The sequence below is a fragment of the Orcinus orca genome, chromosome 18 (assembly GCF_937001465.1).
Source record: "Orcinus orca chromosome 18, mOrcOrc1.1, whole genome shotgun sequence".
Lineage (NCBI taxonomy): Eukaryota > Metazoa > Chordata > Mammalia > Artiodactyla > Delphinidae > Orcinus > Orcinus orca.
Window position 1 is genome coordinate 75834701 of NC_064576.1, and position 22845 is coordinate 75857545.

At 52.7% G+C, this 22845-nt stretch overlaps 1 protein-coding gene across 6 annotated transcripts in view; it reads right to left on the reverse strand.

Moving 5' to 3' along the window:
- TNFRSF19 (TNF receptor superfamily member 19) overlaps positions 1–22845 on the reverse strand; it is a 158443-nt gene that overhangs the window by 39942 nt on the left and 95656 nt on the right. The window lies entirely within an intron of this gene.

Consider the following 22845-nt stretch of genomic DNA (forward strand, 5'->3'; position numbering starts at 1 on the left):
GGAGCCTTCCATTAGAAAATACAACTTCTTAGTAGTTCTGGGGCAAGGTAGGCCTAAACGTCCTTATCATAAAATGGGACTAAATAGCCCCTGCCTTTTGGATGAGAGTCGTGTGGACATTGCTTGGCCCGTGGTGGGCAGTGAATAAATTGTAACCACTGTGGAATCACCTTAGAGCCCCTGGGACGAGGTTGGGGTAGACACATCTGAAAGCTGCTGCCCTTCTCCCCTGCATCTTTGTGTTTGTGCATCTCTGTCTCCCTGGGGCCACGCAGGGAGGAGTGGTAACTTATAGGGTGGTTTGGGCGTTCTCGGGATTTCTGCCCAGAACACCACCTAGCAACCCTCCTGGGCCACCAGGATTTCTAGCACCTGGAGGTTGGTTCGTCAGCCCATCGCCAGGCTCTCCGTGCCCCGTGTCGCTCACGCTGGGGGCTTTCTCAGGGCCCTTCAGTGTGTGCCCCGCAGCTGTGTGGGGTCTCGTCGGGTCAGCTCCTCGCTGTGCCGTCCCCTCCCCCCCTCTCCAGGCAAGGGAAGGGCCCACCATCCTTTCTGCGCTCGCTTTGTCTTTGGTTCCCCACCTCTGACTCGCCTTGTCTTCAGGCACCTTAGAAGAGGTCTCGGGTTCCACCGCCAGCAGCCCACGGGCCCCGGCAGCAGGCGGCAGGCCCCGGCCCGGCCTGGGTCACTATTCTGGGCGCTCCTCGCTCTGGGAGCTGCCTGGCTGAGTCATAGGCCCCTTTGTCTTTCTGGAAGTTAGCGAGGAAAAGCAGATGGGAAACCGGCAGACAGAGGTCCCTTCTAAAGCCCAGGAGCGGACAGTCCAAAGGCGGATGGAAGTCAGAGCAGCTCCGGTGCGGGCTGGCCTCTGAGTGGAGGGGGCAGAGCGGGAGGTGACCAGCCTGGGGCTCGTGACTGGGGCTCGCTGAGCGCTTGACGCCATGTGGTGCTGTCTGAGCAGCGCGCTCTGTCCATCCGTCCGTCCGTGTGTGTGTGTCTCTGTGTGTGTCTGTGTGGTGTGTCTGTGTGTGTGTGTTGAGGAGTGCTCTCTCCGTGTGTGTGGTGTGTGTGTGTGTCTCTGTGTATGTCTGCGTGGGGGGTGTGTGTGTGTGTTGGAGTGCACTCTGTCCGTGTGTGTGTGTGTCTGTGTGTGTGTGTATCTGTGTGTGTGGTGTGTGTCTCTGTGTGGTGTGTGTCTGTGTGTGGTGTGTGTGTGTTGGAGTGCACTCTCTCTGTCCGTGTGTGTGTCTCTGTGTGTATCTGTGTGTGTGTGTCTGTGTGGTGTGTGTGTGTGTGTGTCTGTGTGTGTCTGTGTGGGGTGTGTATCTCTGTGTGTGTGTGGTGTGTGTGTCTCTGTGTGTGTGTGTGTTGAGGAGTGTACTCTCTCCGTGTGTGTGTGTGTGTGTGTGGTGTGTGTTGGAGTGCACTCTCCGTCCGTGTGTGTGTGTCGCAGAGAGAGAGGCTGGCCACAGGCAGGACCGTCATGAATGCCGCGGGCCCGGGTCCACCACTCTCTCCCTGGGGAATCTCTGCCACAAACGGCACCAGATGTTTACCTGCTTACACGTTTCATCGTTTACACAGTGAACAAACTTGGGTTAAAAAATTCCCCACGTGGCGCGAGTACATGTTCAAAACACTTGAACCCACACCTGTAATGAATCACGCACTAAGCCGCGCACCTTCGGGGCCCCCCGAGGACGGCGCTCTCTGCCTGGCGTTCGTGCGAGTCGACCTCAGGCTGGTCAGACGTGACCCCGACACTGACCCGGCCGAGGCCTGGGCTTGGGCCTCGGGAGCGCAGGCCGGCCTCTCCCAACAGGCGCTGACGGCACCAACCGTCCACAGGGTCCGGCAGGCGACGCCGTGGGGACGCGGGAGCCGAGACGCTGCCCCGCCTCCAGGGGGCGGAGCCAAAGACCCGGGGGCACCTCCCTGCTCGCGTGGGCGCGCGGAGCGGGGCCTGGCCTCCCCCAGGGGTCCCGCACGCCGGGAGTGAGCCGCGCCTCCCGCCCGCACTCCCGCCTCCCTGCGGCCCTTTCTGTCCCGCCCGCGCTGGCTGTTCCCTCGGCCTGGACGGCCCAGGCACCCTTGAGGTCTCCGCTCAAATGCCGTCGCCCGGGAGCCCCTTCCCCGCCTGCGTCTGTAGGAGCAGTGACACATCTCCCGGCACCACCGGTTACACCTTTACGTTCATTTATCAGGGGCTGAGATCACCATGTGATTTATTTGACATCTTGCCTATCGTCTCTCCTCTAAAATGAAAGCTGTCTAATGCAGAGATCTCATCTGTCCGGGTCCCTGTTGAATCCCCAGCATCTAGAAAAGTACCTGACTCCTCGTGGTTACTCACAAGCGACTGATTCAGCAAAGGAATGATTTCTTTGTGTCTCACCTACAACCTCACCAGTTTGCAGACATGTGATGCAGGTTAACTGTGGCTGGGCCTCATAGGGTCCGTGGAGCCCTTACATGCGTACGCGGCACGTTGTGTGCACGTGCATTTGCCTGAGATGACAGCAGCTTCGAATTCCCAAAGGGACCCGCGGCACAAAAAGAACGGGGCTGGGGGGTGGGGAGAGGAGCCGGCGGGCAGAGCTGGAGGACGAGGTCCTTTGCCGAAAGCTCAGAACAAGGCAGGTGCCTTCTCTCCCCCGCGGGCGATGTGAGAGTCGCAGAGGATGTCGTAACTTAGCCGCCACCAAGGGACCAACCGGAGGACTGGAGATTTGCTTTAGGTGGGAAAGACCGCGTCGGCTTCCGGAAGCTGAAGGCGTCAGATGAGGCGGAAGGTCTGAGACTTATGCCACCTGCAGACCGAACACGAGCTACCGCTGAGGGGCCGAACTGGCCTGACAACCAGCTTCACTGGGTGTTGGGTGCGCCCGTCAGACTGGAGAGGACTGGCTGAGGGGGAGGGCAGGTCACAGAGCCCAACAGAGACACATTTATTCTTCCACTTTATTGTGGAAGAAAAAGTGAAACCAAGAAGCGAACTAAGGTAAGCTAGAGCTTGTACTTGGAGGCAACAGTGGTAAGAGGGACAAAACAGGCTCGGAATTGGATAGATCTGTGGGCAAATCCCTGGACCAGCCGTTCGCTAGCTGTGCCCCTTGGGTGGAGTCAAGTTCCTTGCACAGGAAACGGGGGTTTCACACAGCAGAGGCCACGTCGGAGGTGGGGTGGTGCCCTGGGCCATGCAAAATCCCAGGGGACCAATGGCATTTCCATACCTGGAAATCAGACTTGAAAATGTCTAAAACGTGTTGGAAGATTCTTCCAGCTCTGAATGCGGTAAGATGAATTTCGGGCCAGCATATCTTTGTGAAACGTCATTGCAGCCCTGTGCTAAGCCCTGTTATTACCACTTTCTAATATCCTGTAGTTTCTAGGGAACGCTTCAAAGAAAAAACCCCAGCAACCCTGTTGGCGCCTCAAGGACAGGAGAGGTGGCTTCCGCAATGAAAGCTCAGGAGAGAGTGTTCGGGGCCCTTTGCAGCCAAGCTGGTGGCGGTGACAGTGGCCCCTGGATGTTCTGGTGAGAGAAGAAGGAATAAGACGAGAGGAAGCCTAGCCCCACAGCCTGTACCTGCCTGGACTTTGCAAGACAAGCCCCCCACCTGCTGCCATATTTCAGGGGTTCCTGGACCTCCTGGGCCGTTAGGAGCCTCCTGCCCAGCACCGAGCTGGTGACGTGGGTCTCTAGCTGACGGCATCGATGGTGCCCAGATGCCCCAGGACAAGACCTCAGGATGAGTTTCTAAAATTTCAAGCAGCTGGTACACTTCCCAGTCAGGGCCTGGTTTTAAAATCTGGCCATTGTTACGTTCTGAAAATCTTGAAAAAGCATCTGAAATGCACCACAGAGAGTGTGAGCTGACTTTCCCAGAAGTCATGAATGAGTTTAAATGATTCTGAATTAGTCACGGTTGTTACTGAAGGACTTCATGGGAGTTTACATCCAAATCTGATGGTGAGACCAGAGTGCTTTATAGACACTGTAAATGTCTTAAGAATGTGTTAACTGAAAGCGAGCACATACAGAAAGGAGCCATGCACATCACTCACTTGATAGATTAAAAGGAATCCTGACTTGATTTCTGTTACTGCTCAGGTGTGTGTGTGTGTGTGTGTGTGTGTGGTGTGCAGAGATATGTATGTGGAGTGTGGTTTGCGTGTGTGTGTGTGTGTGTGAGCCTTCCTGGTACCCCAGAGGCAGGGGCCCTGATTTCCTGAAGACTCTGCTGCAGAAAAGCTCTGTTACCTAAATGGCACGTACAATAATTATCACTTGTTATTAATTTGCTGATTTGGAGAATCTGTAGAAATTTTATGATATGCTATTAAATTCTTTACACATCCATCTACTGTGTAGAACGCTTCTGAGGCTAAGGATCATGTCTTTGTAACCTTCATAGTTAACACAATGTCTGGCACACAGCTGGCATTCAGTAGAACTTTGTAGAATGAAGGAACAAACGAACGAATAAGTGAATGAATGAACAAATTAACAAAGGATTGAATGACCGAACGAATGAATGAATGAATGTGAGGGACAGTTTCCTTCACCTGTAGATGAAAGGCTGTGAGAACCTGGCTGTTGCTAGGTACACCTGCCTGCTAGGTACGCCTTGCACACACTTACACTTACAATGATAGAGGTAAACTAATTATCAAGAGAAATAGATAAGTTACAAAACACTAGGACCAAAAGACCTTGAGACCTGTGAGTAATGGGAGAAAAGAGGAATGTGACATTTATCTAATTAACTTACTTAGGTGGATACCTAAACATACTTCTGGGAGGAAAACCACATTGGGTTTTGACACTATCAACTTAACTTTATTGTGGAAGAAAAGAAAGTAAAAACCAAGAAGCAAACCAGAGTAAGCTAGAACTCGCACTTGGAGGTAACGTGACAGAGCAGCAAAACACGTTCAGAGCTGGGTGGATCTGGACAAATTCCTGAACCAGCCATTTCCTAGCTGTGCCCCCTTGGACAGAGTCAGGCTCCTTGTCTGGAAAACTAGGGTTTTGAAACTACCTTGATGGGTCAGAGAAAAATCTGCTTCCTCAGTGTCTGAAACACTGGTACAAAGTCATTCGTGTCTAGTTCCAGTTGCGGGGATAAGCATGAAGAAAAGTCCGTAAGATAAACGTTCAAAGAAGTAACTAAACACAGGTGGAGGGTTATGTGAGTTGAAGCAAAGGGCACATCATACGGTAACAATCTTACTGATGAATCTTATCAAACCACCTTGATATCTGAGTTAAAACCCAGACTTACTAAACTTCACAGCTGAAGCTTTAGTGCAATTTAGCACGATTATTATGAAGTTAATCAGTCTGAGAATTTAGCTGAGCCCAAAGAGACATACGTATTCCTCTCTTCATTTCACAAATACTTACTAAGGACCTGCTGTGTATTTGGTACTTTTTAGGCACTAGGAATACAGTGTTGAACAAAACAGTGAAAACTCTTACATCCTAGCAGGGAATGATGGAAAATAAAATAAGTAGGAGGTTAAAAGGTAACAACATCTATGGGAAAGTAGGGAAGGGAATATGGAATCTGGGGGAGGGATGCAATGGAAAATTGGGCGGTCAGAGGCAGCCTCACTGGGAAAGTGACTTAAAACAGGACAGTGAAAAGAGAGAGGAAAAAAAAGAGAGAGGAAAAAAAAAAACAAAACAGGACAGTGAAAGAGCTGTGGGGTGTCTGGGGGAAGAGCCAAGGGAACAGTACATGCAAAGGCCCTGTGGTGGAGATGAGCCTGACTCTTTGAAGGCTGTAGAGGTCTATATTAAGGCACTAAACTCTGTTAACTACTAACAGTATATTTTAAAAAGCAATAAACTATTTCCTTCCACACTTAACTATTGTCTAACATTCTTTGCAGGTATGTGAACATCTGTTTGTGAACTGGTCCTTGGATGTAGAAACATTCACAACAGGAACTCAGACCTCTTTCTTCCATACTTTATTTGGAAAATATTTAAACATTTACTACATGCTAGGTGCTCATAAACAGAAGCTCACTCAACCCTTGTAACAGTCCTCAGGTAGCTGCTGCTGCTCTCCCCATTTTACAAGGCGATAAGCTGAAGCACAAAGAGGCTAGGTTACTTGTCTAACATCACACAGCTTAGCAACACCGGAGCTGTGATTTGAACCCAGTCTGCCTGGCTTTAGAGCCCATGCCCTTCACCTCTGCACTCTCCAGGCCCTGGTCCCCGCCAGCGGCGAGCTGGCGTCGGTGGGAACAGCTCCAAAGAGCCAGTTGTACACATCTCTTCCCAACTCCTTGTTCGGTGGCTTCCCCTGGGTAACTAGAAACCGGCCCGATGGGAGTGTTGACAGCGGGGGAGTCGGCTACAGAGCACGGCTGCATCCTGGTTGCCAGGCAACCACCGGCCCACGACTGCAGCCTCTCACCCTTCGCCCTGCACGACGGGCTTCCGTCCTCCTCGCTTCCCGACTTGCTTCCACCCGACGCCGCTCACTGCAGGTCCAGCCACGCCCCGGCGGGTTACGTCACAGAGGGGTCCGCGTGAGTCAGGGTCGTGTCCGGTGTTCGAGTGGCTCCCGTGGGTGTCAGTGTCACGGAGGCCTGGGTGTGGGCTCCAGCTCGGCTCGGGGGACGGGCAGCCCCTCCTGAATCACGTCCTCTCTGTCCGTGAGCCTCCTTCACCCCTAATTCACGTCCACTGGGAGCCCTCTGTGGGTCCCCGAAGCCAGGGGAGAGTCAGGTCCGAGCCCGTGACCCCGCCTCTGCAGGTCCCACCCTCCACACACCCCCAGGAGCCCTTCCTCTCAGCGTCTCAGCCCGGTTCCCGGGGCTTCAACCATATCCTGTCTTGGGACCCACACTGGCTTCCCTTCTGCCCACGGGTCCCCGCTGACTGCTTCCTCCCATCCGGAGGCCCAGCATCCCTGCGGCCGCTGCACACCCTCTCCTCTGGCCCATGTCCTGTCCCGCGTCTCCCCCTCAGCACCAAACATCATCTACCTTGATAACAGCCCTTCACTTTCCACTAAGCCCCTTGGTGGCAAAGCAGTGTTTTCACCTGTGTGTGTCCCCAGCACGGAGAGCAGCGCCTGGCATGACAGGCCTCCAGAAAGAGCGGGCGACCAGTGGCCAGTTCCCGGCCGGCCAGGACCTGCTGGACGTGTGTGCTGAGAGGAGCCTTCAGTTCCCCGGGTCTCCCGGCCAGGGCTCTGGCCACGCGCGCCGCTGGCCCACACCGAGGCTGGGGGGGGGAAGCGACAGGCTCCTTCCTCCCAGGAGAGCGGGGCCCTGCGCTCCATCTGGGCCGGGAGCAGGGACTGCTGAGCAGGAGTCTGTAGCCAAATGTTTATCAAAGACTCTGGACGTGCAGACTTGCAGTTCTAGGAGCGCAGAGCAAACCACTCTCTTTCAAGTGGCCTCTGGCAGGACCTTCTGGCCGCCCTCAGACGGTTAGTGGGAAAGCGTGGGCGGGGGAGGGGCTGTCGAAATCCAGGGTAGAATTTCCTGACCTCGGAGCATCTTTTTAACTCTTTACGTTTCGGCCACTGCCATCAAAGGAGGGATCCTTCTCAGCGGTCACCCCACCTTGAAGGTGTCAGGACACCCAGGATTTCGCCTGGAAATCAGCGACCCGGTGAAGTCACTCAGACCCCTCCTGGCTTCTGGAGTCCCTGCTCCAAACCTCAGCGCTTCAAGAGGCCTCGAGAATTTCCAAGCACCCCTGATAAAGGAGCTCGCCGTTTTTACGAAGGCTGCGTGGAAAGTGGCCCACAAGAGGCCGGAGGGAGGTCAGGCCCTGTGGGCATCCGTGGAGCCGGTCCCGCTTCTTGTTTGTTAACCGCCGGGAGACGTGGCCGTCCTGGCCTGTGCCCTTCACCCTCCATCCCCGCCCAGGCCCTGGTGGCGCCCACTGTGTTCCAAATGCTCGTCCAGCTCGGTCACAGCCGCTGCTCCCGCTGGGCTCTGGGTTTGGCTCCGAGGTGTGAGGGCCTGGCGGGTGGGCGTCGTCAGAGCACGGCAGGGTCTTCGGGCTGCTGCCGGCTAGCTGAGGCCGACGCCGGTGACAACGTGGGGCAGAAGAGTCCAGTTTTCCAGACCCCCCGTGTCCCTCTCGCCTGCCCATCATTAGCACTTAAGTGATGGAGGAGGGGCCAGCGGTGATCGGGGACCCAGGTGCTTCAGTTTGGGTGGTACTGCTGGTATTAGAGGCCATTATGGCCACGGCCACAGGCACACTGCAGCTGGCTTCGTCCCAGCAGTCTCTGGGCAGGAATGCTGGGAAGGAGGCCTCTGCCCAAATACAATGGCCAAGTAACCAAAGTAGCACATTACTGCGTTTTGGGCTGCGAAGCCCTCTGGAAACCAGGTGTGTGGCTGGGGCCTGAGGCCTGATGAGGCTGAGGCTGAGGCTGAGGCTGGGGCTGGGGCTGGGGCTGGGGCTGGGGCTAGAGCTAGGCCTAGGGCTAGGGCTAGGGCTAGGCCTAGGGCTAGGGCTAGGGCTAGGGCTAGGGCTAGGGGTAGGGCTAGGCCTAGGTGTGGGCTACGGTTAGGTTTAGGTTTAGGTCTAAGGCTAGGGTTAGGGTTAGGGTTATAGCTAGGTTTAGAGCTAGGGCTAGGTGTAGGGCTAGGGTTATGGTTAGGGTTAGCACTAGGGCCAGGTGTAGGGCTAGGGCTAGGGTTCGGGTTAGGGTTAGGCCTAGGTGTAGGGCTAGGGTTAGGGTTAGGTCTAAGGCTAGGGTTAGGGCTAGGGTTATAGCTAGGTTTAGAGCTAGGGCTAGGTGTAGGGCTAGGGTTATGGTTAGGGTTAGCGCTAGGCCAGGTGTAGGGCTAGGGCTAGGGCTAGGGCTAGGGTTCGGGCTAGGGTTAGGACTAGGTGTAGGGCTAGGCTTAGGGTTAGGTATAGGGTTAGGGCTAGGTGTAGGGTTAGGGTTAGGGTTAGGGTTAGGGTTAGGGTTAGGGTTAGGGTTAGGGTTAGGGTTAGGGTGAGGGCTAGGGCTAACTCACTGGAGGACAAAGGTTATGAGGGCTCATGTGTGTTTGAGAGCCCAGAAGAGAGAGAGGCGGCGAGGCCCACCCAGGTCCGTGCCTGAGGCAGGGCGTTGCACAGGAGAAGGTGAGGGCGAACAGCAACTGCCCAGGTCCTCCAACCTGTGGCCGCACTGAGACCCGGCCCCTCCTTCTTTCCTGCTCTTTGGTTCAGGAGCTGGGAGGAGGGGGGCCGAGCCCCCTACAGAAGCCTGGAGCGCAGAGTAGTTCGACATTCCATCTCTCACCTGGAGAAATGTAGCTTTGGGGGAAGGTCTGTATATATAATATTTTTAAGAAGCAGAGGTGAATGCATTATAAATTAATTTTAAAATCGTGTCTTTTTCATTACCTAAGAGATTTATTGAGGTTTCTCCCCGGGTTTTTCTGACCCCAGGTCCTCTCCTGGGCCCTGAGCACCTCTGCCCAGCACCTCCCAGGCCAAGAGCCCGAAAGGGCAGCAGGACCTTTGAGCGCTGCATTTAGGTGAAGGATTTCATAAGCACTAAAATGCCAACGATTTTTGCTTTGATTACTTATCTTACCATCTGGGGTCACCTAATTTTGTAGAACTCATTTTTTCTCCTTCAGCTGTCCCAGCATGATGCATTTTTTTTGAGCCAAATAATAAACTCTGACATTCATTTTTGTTTGTTCTTTTGTCTGCAAGTAAACACATGTTTAAGCATAGCTGTGTACAGCTCTTGAATGACGCAATATAAAAACAGCAGCGTGTTTTAATTTTAGGTTTGTAGGTCATGGAATTGGAAAATGATTTTAAATATAATGAAAAAAGTAATATACTTAGAAATCTGTAACATGAGAGGTAGAAAGCTATTTCGCATCTCAGTCTCCAAAAGACCCAAGGCCTGTGCCTGCCCGAGGCGACTTCTTGGGCGTCGCTCTCCTTGTCTGCCCCCTTCCAGCCCTCGAGCTTGTGTCTCCCTGTCCCGTCCAATCACACTGAATTTCCCCAAGTTCTCCCAGCACATGACAAAAGACAGCCGCTCCTGTTTAATGAGCACTTTCTTTGTGCTGGACACGCATCTAAGGTCTTTAAATACATCAACACATGTAATCCTCAGGACGACCCTGGGAGGTAGGTACATTTTCCATCCTTATTTATAGATGAGGAGCTGAGGCACAGAAATGTTAAGTTGCTTGCCTGAGGTCACACAGCTTAAAGGTCAGGCCGAGTGAATCCAGCCTCAACCTTATACTCCACACCTGTGCAGAGCTGCCCTCACCCCTTGCCCTGTCTGGCCAGACCCTTCTCGGTCTGCAGGAGCCCACGCATCGCCCCCACAAGGTCTTCACTGTGGGCGGAGCGGCAACTCCCACCCCAGGGTCTCATTTCATGCACTCACCACCCCGAGCGTGATCATCTGCTTCCCCGTCCAACTCCCCCTATTCCATGTCCCTAGCGGGGTCCACACGGGTCATTCTGCATTGTGAGTCTGCTGCAGGGGACCGATACACATTTGCACAAGGCACGGGAGGCAGGCGTGTATCACACAATGGATGAGGCTCTCAGCTGCTTGTGGCTGAAAGTGCGCCCGGGCCCCGGGGATGGTCTCCTGGCCTCAGCCCGCTGTCTGATGCCCTTGGAGGCTACCGCCAACACTGCCTTGGCCCCTGTGCCCACCCTGTGCCCACCCTGTGCGGGGCCTTCTCGCCTTCTGCTTCTCTCTGTCATCCCCAGTCTCCTCTGGTGACAGCCCTTCTCTCAGTTTGAAACATGGGCAGACAACAGACCCCAAGAAATGACAGAAAGACCAGGCCTGGGTCTCGGTGGACAGAGGTGGGAACAGGCCACCCACTCCCTGCCAAGTTCAGCCTTTGATGGCGTCCGGCAGGGCTGCCTGGACAGGCTGCGAAAATGCCCATCCCTTCCCAAGGAGCTCACCCAAGGCTCCTAGGGGGCCACGGCCACGGCTTCTCTGCAGACCCCCCAAGGGCCCATGGGCGGTGGTGTTGCCTGTCCCCCAACATGCTTAGAAGAGCTGCTCGGCCAGTGGTCCCACAGCCTCCGGGTCTGCACGCACTGGGTGATGACCTGTCCCGCCCTTCTGGGCCTCCCCGTCCCCTGGGGCTGGGCCTGGCTGGCCTGTCCGCACGGGACCAGCTCTGCTGGGAATTCTCTCCATCCAGCCCTGCCCGCTCACCCTCTGCAGGGCCCTCTTTCCATCCCCTCCACCTCAGCTAAATCTCCGCCATCTGCGGGCCAGCCTGTGGGCTCCGGGGGCTCCGGGGAGACGGCCCTCTTCCCTGGTCCATGACGCGATACCTCAACTATGCGATTCACAACTGCTGTGCTCCGTGCGGTTGCTTCCCCGGATCCCGTTGCGAGCTCACATATAATTTGTCGGCCTTTTCTCATTCCCCTGAGTCCTCGCTCAGTGTCTGTCGTTCCCAAACACTTCATCTCCTTGCCATTAATCACTATGTTTGGGATTCTTGTCCTCCTCAGGGTAATCCTTGCCTTTTTTCCACCCTGGACCGCCTTTTATTTACTGCCCTGAACGATCGCCCCTTGCTTTTGGCGTCCTATTCTCAACCTCAACTGGGAGGCTCCTGGAGTTTCGGTTAATGGGCAGCTGCCTCCCTGGGTCTTCTGGGCAGGAAGGCGATGCCAGAGGGATGAACGTTACCATGGACACCCCTCCTCCTCCTGCCTCCAGGCCCTGCCCGCTGGGGCCTCGGGGAAGTCCTGTGAAGACACAGAGACGTGAGCTCTGATGAAGACATAAAATAACCAGGACCGCGTGACTGGGGTCTCACGCTCGGGCCCGAGTGTTCCTCCCGGGGTGAGGCATTCTTGTATCGAGGGCAGAATTTAGCTGTGTTTCCCATCTCTTTTACGTGATGCAGATGGGTTAGTACTGGAACAAGATGTGAGATAAAGTTTCTCTGTAGTTAATCCTGAGGCATGGGATGGGAGCCAAGGAAAGATTTCCTGGGGTGGGCGTGCGGGTGCTGGTAGGGAGAGTCTCTTCCTGCATGATCGTTAGAAATAAAATGGAGATTTTTCTATCAGGAGGGCTCAAGTCCAAGCCTTGTCCAATGGGATCCTTAATACATTTAGACTCTCTCAACATCTTCTGGCTTTGATTTCAGCCCTTTGGACAAGGTTCTCAATAATACCCTCTCCTTCTGTTCTATGTAACTGTTTATCTCAGTATCTCCAGAGTTATTTTTGTTTAGGAGTACACTGTAAATTACAAAGGAGCAGGTTTACAACAGGCGTGCTTGATCCTGGAAACTTATTTGATCTCCACACATCTGCTCTCAGATGTGAACCATGTAACCACCCTCCTCAGTTCTCAAATCTCACCTTAAACTGACAGTTTCAGGATCAACCGTCTTGGCCGTCAGCAACTTCGGGGAGGGATCTCAGCTGAGGGAACAATTTGAGCCAAATACCTACACTGCTGACACTTAACACTACACCCCAGTTGCCTGCGTCCTGGGACAGCTGTCGCAGGAAATGTGGCAAATGCAGTGCATGAAACAGACTAAGTGGTCGGTGAATGTGTGGATGGTTAATGGTGATGATAACATGGTGGCAGAAGTGGTCCTAAGTCAGTGTTTTCCCCTCTGGGTCTCACTTTTCCCATATTGATTTTTTATAGTCAGGACTTTTCCCATATTAATTGTTTATAGTCAGGACCTTTCCTTTACCCTCCCAGACTCCAGACCACACTACAAAGCTACAGTAATCAAAACCACATGGTACTGGCACAAGAACAGACATGTGGATCAATGGAACAGAACAGAAAGCCCAGAAATAAACCCACACACCTACGGTCAATTAGTCTTCAACAAAGGAGGCAAGAATATACAATGGGAAAAAGACAGTCTCTTCAGCAAGTGGTGCTAGGAAAGTTGGAGAGCCACATGCAAATCAATGAAGCTAGAACACACCCTCACACCATACACAAAAATAAACTCAAAATGGATTAAAGACTTAAATATAAGACATGACACAATAAAACTCCCAGAAGCGAATGTAGGCAAGCCATTCTCTGATATAAATTTTACCAATGTTTTCTTAGGTCAGTCTCCCAAGGCAATAGAAATAAAAATAAAAATAAACAAATGTGGGCTTCCCTGGTGGCACAGTGGTTGAGAGTCCGCCTGCCGATGCAGGGGACACGGGTTCGTGCCCAGGTCCGGGAAGATCCCACATGCCACAGAACGGCTGGGCCCGTGAGCCATGGCCATTGAGCCTGTGCCTCCGGAGCCTGTGCTCTGCAACGGGAGAGGCCAAAACAGTGAGAGGCCCACATACTGCAAAAAACAAAAACAAAAACAAATGAGACCTAATCAAACTTACAAGCTTTTGCACAACAAAGGAACCATAAACAAAATGAAAAGACAACGTACAGAATGGGAGAAAACATTTGCAAATGATATGACTGACAAGGGCTTAATTTCTAAAATATACAAACAGCTCATACAACTCAACAACAAAAAAACAAACAACCCAAGCAAAAAAATGGGCAGAAGACCTAAATAGATATTTCTCCAAAGAAGAAATACAGATGGTCAATAGGCACACGGAAAGATTCTCAACATTGTTTTATTAGAGAAATGCAAATCAAAACTATGAGATACCACCTCACACCAGTCAGAATGGCCATTTCTAAAAAGTCTACAAATAACAAGTGCTGGAGAGGGTGTGGAGAAAAGGGAACTCTCCTACACTGTTGGTGGGAAGGTAAGTTGGTGCAGCCACTATGGAGAACAATATGGAGGTTCCTCAGAAAACTAAAAATAGAATTACCATATGATCCAGCTATCCCACTTCTTGGCATACATCAGAGAAAACTATAATTCAATAAGATACATGCACCCCTATGTTCATAGCAGCACTATTTACAATAGCCAAGACATGGAAGCAACCTAAATGTCCATCAACAGATGAATGGATAAAGATGTGGTACATATACACAATGGAATACTACTCAGCCATAAAAAGGAATGAAACAATGCCATCTGCAGCAGCATGAATGCAACTAGAGATCATCATACTAAATGAAGTAAGCCAGAAAGAGAAAGACAAATACCATATGATATCACTTATATGTGGAATCTAAAATATAACACAAATGAACCTATCTATAAAACAGAAACAGACTCATGGACATAGAGAACAGACTTGTGGTTGTCAAGGGGTCGGGGGTCGGGGGAGGGATGGATTGGGAGTTTGGGATTAGCAGATGCAAACTACTCTATAAAGAATGGACAAACAACAATGTCCTATTGTATACCACAAGGAACTATATTCAGTATCCTATGATAAACCATAGTGGAAAAGAATATTAAAAAAGGATGGAATTATATATATATATATTATATATATATATATATATAATATATATAACTGAATGACTTTGCTGGACAGCAGAAATTAACACAACACTGTAACTCAACTATACTTCAATAAAAAAATAAATAAATATAGTCAGGACTTTTCCCATATCGATTATTTATGGTCAGGACTTGATTACACATAAGTCCTTTCCAACTCTCAGATTTATTCCATACGTCTGAGTTGGCAAGGCACACCTCTCACCCCACCCCACCCAGACCAAGGCTCATAGGATGGCATGGATTTTCATGGAATGGGCTAAGTTTTCCAAAATCCTATATGTTCCCTAAAGTGCTACTTTTCCAGCCTTTTTATGTTTGCATGAGAATGAGCTGGAGCTGGGGGTGGGGAGGTATTGGGATTGACATGTACATACCACTATATATAAAACAGGTAACTAATAAGGACCTACCGTACAGCACAGGGAACTCTACTCATACTCTGTAATAGCATATATGGGAAAAGAATCTAACAAAGAATGGATATGTATATATATAACTGATTCACTTTGCTGTACACCTGAAAATGACACAACATTGTAAATCAACTATACTCCAATAAAAATTAAAAAAAAAAAAAGAATGAGCCGAGGCATCGTAGGTCAGAGAAAGAGGCAGGATTCTAGGGTTCCCTTGTCCAGTCTTCCAAGGTTCCCCCAATTTCCATTCCTTCCTTCTCCCCGCACTGCGCCTCCCATGCTGGTCATCAGGGCCCCTTGTTTGTAAAGCCCAGGGAAGTAAATACTGAGGCCAATCTTCTCCCAGACTGAGGAGATCATGAACCCACACCCAGAGAGAGTGGAGTCACCTGTCAGGCTTTCTTGGGATAACCTGGACTGCCGTCCTCAGAGCATCACAAACGCCACCCATTCTCAGTCTCTGCAGGATCACGCCAGGCATTTAAAGCCATCACTGACTGCTTTTGCTACATTTCAGAAGACATTTGCTTTTCTCTGATTAGCCTGTACCAGGAAATCCAAAGGAAGCTTCATCTTTGTTTTCAAGGCACCGTAATTTGAGATGCTTCGGACACAGTAAAACCAGAGGCAGAGGCCCCATTCCTTGTCCCCAGGGCGGGGGTTACTTGGCTCACGGGGACAGGGCTGCCCGGCACCCTTCTAGGCCCTGGTCCCAGCAGGCACAACGGACATTTACAATGAGAGACACAGGAGGGTCGGGGCAGGGGAAGAACGTGGGGAGGACCCCGATCCCACCTCCTTCACCCTCCCCCTCCGTCTCCTCGCGTCTGCTCACCCCCAAGTAGTCCCACGAACGTGCTCCAGGCCGGGCCCACGTTTCTACCCCACGGGGGCCCGATCCAGAGTGAACACAGGGGTCCCTGTTCAAACAAGTACTGAGAGTCTCAAGATGCTGACGGCAAACGAGGGCTGAAACCAAGCGTGGGCCCTCCTGCGAGCGAGCAGGGCCGTGTGGGGCTCTCGGGCCGCACAGCCTCGAAGCTGCCCGATCCCAGGACACGGTCACAGAAGCTACGCAGCCGGGCCAGGCCCAGGCGGGCTTGTCAACACCGGGGCCCGGGCCCCTGCGGCTACTGCGCGGGCCTGCTCCCTCTTCTCCGCTCTGGGGGCCCTTCGTTTGGGGGAGAAAACAGCCGCGGCCGAGACGGAATCTCAGCTTCAGCCCCGAAGCCGGGAAAGGGAGGCCAGGGGAGCCGGGCTGTGCTCGGAGAGACTTCAGAGGAATGCGAGCCCAAGGCCTTCAAAGGAGCCACAACAAAGGAGAAATCCTTCCTCCCCACCTCGGGCTGGGATCACATCAAGCCCCGCAGCGCACTGGGGAGGGGAGGCAAGAACGCCGAGTTAATAGCTGCCTCGAGGCCCGAACCCAGGCTGCTCCCCGGGGCGGGCGCGCACCCCGCGTGCAGGACACTCGGGAGGCCCAGACGCATCCGGGGGACCTCCGGCGTCCGGAGGCTCGGTCACCATCGCCGAGCTGGCGCCCCCAGTCCGACACGGTGTCCCAGCAGGAGAGGGCGCTGGGTCTCCGCAGGGTGGGCACAGGGCGGGTGATGGGGAAGGGACCCGGACAGGTCAGTGTCCCCAGCGGGCTCTCTCCCGTGCTCCCCGCCTTCTTCTGCCACAAGAAAAGCAGTCAAACCCCCAAACAAACAACCTTTCTTCCTACCAGCGTTGGAGCGATCTTGCCGAGAAGGCTTGGCCGGCAGCTCCCGGTGCTTGGGGTCCCAGTGCTGGGGTCTGAGCCGGCGGCTGTGGGTCTCCGTGGGGACTCGGGGCCGCTCCCAGGTCGCGTCCCCCGGCCTGAACCTCGGGGAGACCCCCGCCCGCTTGGCACTGCTCCTCCGGGGCCGCCGAGGGGCCGGATATCCGGGCTCGCTGATGGATGCTACTGGGTGCAGGTGTGGCTGCCCCCGCCCGTCCTGTCCTCCATCAGCTGCATCAGCTGTGGAACCGGGGGCTGGGGGCTGGTTATTCCAGCAGCAGCCGGCGTCCTGCGTGAGCCCCAAGTCCTGGGCTTCGCAACTCAATTACTGATCATTCGCCTCCTGACTTCCTTACGCTGCACGTGGTTTGATTGATTCTATCGTTTGAATCCTGCAAGGCCATATACCGATGTTCTTGCACTTAAGTGCACCTTTGGGCCTGCGTGTTCATTTTGAGCATTAAATTATGCCCCATGGGGCTTCCCTGGCGGCACAGTGGTTGAGGGTCCGCCTGCCGATGCAGGGGACGCGGGTTCGTGCCCCGGTCCGGGAAGATCCCACATGCCGCGGAGCGGCTGGGCCCGTGGGCCATGGCCGCTGAGCCTGCGTGTCCGGAGCCTGTGCTCCGCAGCGGGAGAGGCCACAGCGGTGAGAGACCCGCGTACCGCAAAAAAATAAAAAAAATTAAAACAAATATGCCCCAGGACAGCCCAGAAGGGCAAGACTCGATGTGCCCATAAGCCAGATAGAGAGCCAGAGAGTGCCTTGAAGGGGGGGAACCAGGCCTCTGGTCCACCCTGGCTTGTTCCGGGCGCTGGGCATCCTGACTACACACTGCCAGCCCTGCTAATCCTCGCCTTTGGAGCGGGTGTAGAAAACCTTGAGGAAGGCGCCTGGCAGCCCTGGGGCTCCCTGAGATGCAGGGCCCGGGGCAGGGTGCCTGCTCTCCTGGATCTAAGGGCATGACTATAGAGATACACACTTGGTCCTGGAGAACGGCCGCTGTGAATTTTCTTTCCCTCGTCTTCTATTTTCTTTCTTTCTGAAACTTCTTTTAGATACGTTAGATTTTCTCATCTTATTTTTCACGTGTTCTATCATATGTCCCTTCTATTTCCTCAGATCCAATTTCCAGCCCATTGATTTTCTTTCCAATTGTCTCTTCTGCTTCTTAACCATACATTTTAAATTTCATTTATCATGTTTTTAATTTTTAGAAGTTCTTTTTATTTTCTACATCTGCTTGTTTTCCTCACCCATAATTTTTTTTTTTTTTTTTTTGGTCATGCCGTGCAGCATGCGGGATCTTAGTTCCCTGACCAGGGATCAAACCCGTACCCCCAGCAGTGGTAGCACGGAGTCTTAACCACTGGACTGCCAGGGAAGTCCCATAATCTTTTATTTCTTCTTTTATATCTTTAATCATGTAACAAGATTTATTCCAGACGGTGGCTGGATGGCAGCAAGTTCTTGGAGATGTAATCTGGCCCTTGTTGTGTCAGCTGGTTCTTGCTCCGGGTGCCTGGTTTCCTCTTCTGAGATACTTTGGTGACAGACAGGGCAGGAGGGCTTTCTCAGATTGTTCTGTCTGGTCCCTCTTGCCCTAGGTTCTTTCTTCAGAGTCTCTTCTGTCCCTGCAGGTAAACTTCTGTGGCACATTAGCACGGACAGAGCCCCCGCGTGGGGTGCAGCCGGTGCTTCCTGAATCCCTGGCTCTCTGGGCTTCCTGGGTAGCTGGTTTTTCTCAGGCCTTCATCCCCTGAGGCAGTATTGGATAGGTTTACCCAACAGGGACTGGTAGAATCCCAGAACAGAATCCCAGAATCCCAGAACAGAATCCTCACAGAACAGATGGATCACAGCAAACACCCTGGGCCACGTGCCGACACCAACTTCCTAGCTGCTGTCACCTCTGCAGCCTCTGCCCGTCACCCTTGCTGCTTCCTCCACACTTGCTGGTCTGGCATCTGCAGCCCACCCACAGGGAGTGGCCTTTCATGCCTGAGATCTCCTTCCTGGATGCCAGGTTCTGGGAGATTCCCTGGGAAGCCTGGCCCGCTGCTTCCCAGCTTACTGCCGTCTCACTGTCTGCACATGTGCATGTGTGCACCCAGGCTTGGGGGGTGCACATCTCCATGCCGGCCCAGAGCAGTTTGCTTGCAGCGGTGCTGGAAAACCACCCCAAGCTCCAGGATGAAACACCCTGGTCTCCTTGTACCCTCTCCCACCTCTTCCACCCTTACACACACCTCCTGGAGGGAATGAGGCCGCCAAACCACAGTCTGGCCTCAGTCTCCCTCCGCCTCCAAAGAATCCCACGTTACTGTGGGAAGCTCTGAACTGACCCCCTGAACCTCACAAACCCAGATGAACAGGCAGAGGCAACTTGTCGACTGGAAAAGAAAAACGCACAACCTACAAGTTGTGAGTTATGCTTCATTCGGGGAGCTTGCTGAGGACCGTGGCCCAGGAGACAGCCTCTCAGATGCTCTGAGAAGCTTCTCCGAAGGGGTCAGGGAGGAGCCGGGATGCACAGGAGTTTTTGCTGGAGACAATCAAACATGTGGTGGAGCATCAAATGATGACCGCTAATCACAAAACACAGACATCGCAAGTTAATGGTTTTCGTGCGTTTCTATGGATGGGAAGATGCGAGAGTCTGGGCTCGTTGAAATTCTTCCTTAGATCTGCATCTCAACTGTCTAGGGCCAGTGTCCTGTTTTTCTCCATCCTGAATCCCCTCAGGGTGCACCGTCCTGGCTGATGGTTTGATGCAAGCAACATTCCTTTTTTCCTGGAATGGCAGGCAACATTTTTTTGTCCGAGGACTCTTTCCAGTTTGCTTGCAGACTCTTTCCACATCTTATTATACTGGTAATACATGTAGAGATAGTAATGTGTTCCACTTACGGAGCACCTATTCTGTGATAGTTTTGCATATTTTCTCTCTGATTCTTACTATATTCTTTCTGGAGAGTTAGAAATCATCACCATTTTGCACAGGAGTAGTTAAAAGGAAACTCAAGATGAAATTCTGACACCTGCTACAACATGGATGAACCTTGAGGACATTATGCCGGGTGAAATAAACCAGCCACAGAGGGATAAATATTCTATGATTCCATTTATATGAGTCGTCAAATTCATAGGGACGGAAAGAATGCTGGGGGCCAGGGCCTGGAGGGAAGGGGCTGTGGAGTGAATGTTTAATGGGGACAGAGCTTCAGTTTGGAAAGAGAAAAAGTTCTGGGGATGGATGGGGGTGACCGCTGCACAACGGTGTGAAGGTACTTCATGCCACTGAGCTGTACACTTACGATGGTCAAGACGGTAAATTATACGTTACGTCTCTTTTGCCACAATTAAGAAAACGACTCAGAGAAGTGAAGTGACTTGCGCGGGTGCCGGCACCGGGCCAGGGCCGAGCCTGCCCCGCTCCCCGGCTGCCGCTGCCCCTCCCCCGGGCGGCCCCGCCCACCCGCTTCGCTGGGGAGGGAGGCGAGCCTGGGCTGGGCGCACGGGCACGGCGGCCGGCGGGACACTGGACGCGGCTGGGGCCAGCGCCGGGCTCAAGGACCTGCCCACGGCCGGGCTCCTCGTCTTCACGGGAACTGGACTCTCCGCGCCCTTGGTGACTCTACCCGAAGGAAGGAAGGGATCCCAAGGGCAAGTCAGGATGGGTCCCGGGGCGGGCGCTGCGCCCGTCGACCCCGCCCCGCCTGCCCGCAGCCCCGGCGACCCGAGCGTCCGAAGGCGGCGGCTGCGCGATGGCCCCGCTGGCCGAGGTCGGCGGTCTCGGCTGAGCCGTGTCCCGCAGCCGCAGGTGCTGGGAGTTCTGGGAAGGGCGCGCTGGGAGCCCGGTGCTCCCGGCCTCACGGGCCGCAGCCTCAGTCTCCCCACCGCGAACAGCTCGGAGGAGCGTCCCAGACTCCGTGATTCACGTCGCCTGGGGAGCTGCGTGTGCAGCCTCGGGCCCACCTGAGAGGCGAGGGCTGGGCCCCCAGGGCCTTGATTTAGATACAGACTCTGCTTTAAAAAATATAAAATATACACAAAATAAAACCTACCGTTTTAGCCACACAAGCGTGCATCTCAGTGGCACCAAGTACAATGCGCAATGTTGTGTGACCATCACCACCGTCTCCACCTAAAACGCTGTCATCTTCTCACATAAACTCTACACCAGAACTACCCCTTCTTCTCCCCCAGACCCTAGAAACCTCCATTTCACTTTGTCTCTATAAATTTGCCTCTTGTAAGTACACCACAGTAAGTAGCATCATATGCTGTCCTTTTGTTCGTGACATTTCACTCAGCATAATGTGTTCAAGGTTCACCCACGTTGCAGCAGGTGTCAGAATTTCCTTCTTTTCCTTTTTTACATCTTTATTGGAGTATAACTGCTTTACAATGGTGTGTCGGTTTCTGCTGTATAACAAAGTGAATCAGCCATACGTATACGTATATCCCCATAACTCCTCCCTCTTGCGTCTCCCTCCCACGCTCCCTGTCCCCCTTCCTTTTTAAGGCTGAATAATATTCCATTTTATGGGCAGACCACGTTTTGTTTATCCATTCCACTGCGGATGGATAAACATTTTTGAGAAAGGAATAAAAGGATCAGACGACCTCCCAGGGACCCATGGCTGCTCTGGCGTTCCATGGTCTGCACACTTTTCATAGGAGCCTGGTGTTTCCGCCCCAACAGCATCCAGAAATAGTGGAGGTGTGGGGTACGGATCACAGCCAGGTCCTGCTATTCTCCTGGGGTAACAGTATAAGAAGGATGGGACCCTGGGGCTTGAACTGGAAGCCACCAACGGTATGTGGCAGGTATGGAAGGTGAGCTTCGTTGAAGGGGGCAGCGACAGTGCTGTGACATGAGGGGCTGTGCCCTTGTGGTGGCCGCTCTAAGTCTCCATAACCCGGGATTCCAGCTTGAAGAGCACAAGGGCCTGAAAGAACCTCTGATTCCTTTATATTACAGAGTAAGAAAAACAATCCCAAGAAGTGATGGGCCCAAGCTCCCTCAGCTGTTGGTGGCTGAACTCAGACTAGAACCTGGTCTCTCTGCTTTGTCTTGGTGTTCATTATCATCAAGCCATTGCTGTCCTCCATGGATTCAGAGCCAGGAGACCAAGGATGGAGTGGGGATTCTCTGGGTCCACGTCTCTGCATTTGCAGAGTAAGAGGTGAATGGTCCTGTGTTTGGAGCAGGGCTGAAATGGGCCAGGTACCCCCTGCAGGCCTCTCTCACTCCCTGGGGCAGCCTCCTCAGAACTCTGGGCTCTGCAGATCCCCAGGCTGAAGCTGCAGGACCAGACAATCTCTACGGTCCTTCCAGCTCCATCCTGGGGCTGTAGGTGAAGCCAGGAGTCCCACGCCTTCATCCCACACAAATGCGGCCAGAAGCCGGGGTCCCCTCTCCCTGCACCGCAGTGTGGAAAGGGACTCCTCAGCTGCATCGCGTGACCAGGAGATCATGGCTCTGAGGGTTGGAATCCAGGGTTCATATCTCAGCTCTACCACTATTGGCTGAAAACCTTTTTACATGTTTTCTACCACTTTCTACCATTTACTGACTTTAAGGCTGGTTTTTACTGTCTTTGAATCTCCATTTCCTCATCCGTAAGATGAAGATGGTAATCCTGCTCGTAGGACAGATGTGAAGACCAAATGAGATAACGGATGTACAAGTGCTGAATAAGAGATGAGCTGTTTTCAAATGTCACGTTATTATCAGGAGGTCCCCAAGCGCGGAATCTGGCTTTGAGCGTATTCATCACCTCCGACAGAAATGTGCAGCGTGTAAGGTCTAGCAGTTAAGTACTGAGATTTTACAAAACAAACAAGCCTTGAATATCCAGATAAATATCATTAACTTCAAAGATGTTCCTTAACTGGGCGATTCTTTATTCTGATAATGTTGCTGTTACTTAAGATTTCTTTCAAATGCATCTTTTAGAGCTGTCTCCAAAGCTGGTATTATCTTTGGTCGGGGTAACTCTTTATCCATTGGATTGAATTTTGGTGAAAAAACAACAAGATTTATACCCATGGAGCCATATAGACTTTTGACCATAGGGGCAGATCAAGCGAGATAAGGCACGTGTGTTTAAAATGAGGAATACCTTCTACGCCACGAGCTTGTTATCCTGTGTGGCGGACTCTACTGTACTGTTTAATGTAGGATTTTTCTAAAATTCAGGCTCCTGCTCTACACCAACAAATTCTACATTTTGTTTGAAGAGGTG